The sequence below is a fragment of the Henckelia pumila genome, chromosome 3 (assembly GCF_033568475.1).
Source record: "Henckelia pumila isolate YLH828 chromosome 3, ASM3356847v2, whole genome shotgun sequence".
Taxonomy (NCBI): Eukaryota; Viridiplantae; Streptophyta; class Magnoliopsida; order Lamiales; family Gesneriaceae; genus Henckelia; species Henckelia pumila.
The window spans coordinates 33,128,715-33,130,182 of NC_133122.1; positions in this window are offsets into that span (position 1 = coordinate 33,128,715).

The following is a 1,468-nucleotide window of genomic DNA, read 5'->3' on the forward strand; positions in this document are numbered from 1 at the left end:
TGTTTTTATATTGAATTTCACATATAAATGAAATTCCTCTTGTTCAAGACATTCATTTGAATTCATGTTTTGTTAAAATCTTCCTCCAAATACAAAGTAAATATGATTTAACGAATAATATTATGTCTGAATAAGTAATCAAAAGCGTCTGATACCATTTTTGCAGATAAATTCAAAGTTACCATAATTGAGCACAATCATTGCATAAATGTAAGTACATAAATGCATAAATTGGGTACAAGAATTAAAACATTGGATTTGACCATTTTTGGTAGGTCCTAGGGAAGTTTTAAGAAAAGTAATTTTTATTGTAGGATTTTATAAAAGATATTAGGTTTGGGTTTAGGGATTTATTCACAATTCACTGTCTTGAAAATGTCTTCCTAAAAAAATTCGTGAAAATGGCCTACTCCTATTCTAAAAGTTCGAAACTTGCCATAATATTTCTCACACCAAATTTGTTCCAAAACTATTTTCGCATCAAATAAATTGCATTACCTCGAACCGGTAATCAACGAACTAATTTATTCAACAAACCAAGACGTATGATCTCAATATATTTTTCTGATGTATCAAAAGGAAAACATGTGAGATGGATCGTTCCCGAAGGGCGAAATCACTTCCAAATCTTCAAGTCCAGTATGAAATTTGATAGAAAATATATGAAAAAGCGTATAGAAAAGACATATATGAGATTGTATGTAAACACCCAGATTCTATTTTTAGAATTAATAAATATGATAAACATGATTAATGGTTTGGTTAATTACTCAATTTCGGAGTGTTATTGGACTTCGGAAGAGAATTTTGGGCCTTATTGACTTTGGGCCGGATCGAAAGCTCCTGGAACCCAGGATCCGGGAAGTTCCGATCCCAGCCACTTCCGGAAGCTCAGCGAAGCACCGAGATCGGAAGCTCCGATCCAGGAACGGAAGATCCGGATCTTCCGGCAGCCAGCAATGCTCGATGACTCAGCCGCGAGTTTTGACAAGTGTCGAACGGAGGGCAGATCGGAAGCTCCGATCGTCGGATCGGAAGTATCCGATCCTAGCGTGTCAAGCTAAGCATACAGTGAGGCTGGATCGGAAGAAAGCTCCGATCCCGAAATCGAAGTTCCGGATCCTGGCCGGGAATTTTGCCTATAAATAGGGCTTTCCAGATTCATTTCTAATACGAATTCCCAAGTTTCTTTCTTTATTAATATTGTGTGAGATATACACTTGAGGGCCCCTATCGCAGTTTTAATAAGAGGTTCTGGAATAACCAAGGTGTGGTTATAGTCATCCGGGACATAGCGACTCCAAAGGGCTATCTACGGGACGAAGGTATGGTCCCGGGAAATCTATTTAAGTTTTGGGAGTACGTTCTTAGCTTAGTTTAAGGCGTTATGAAATTTATGTAGTGATACGGTGAAACTTTTGATGGAATATAGGCTTGGGAACCTAGGAATCCTACTATACTTGAACTA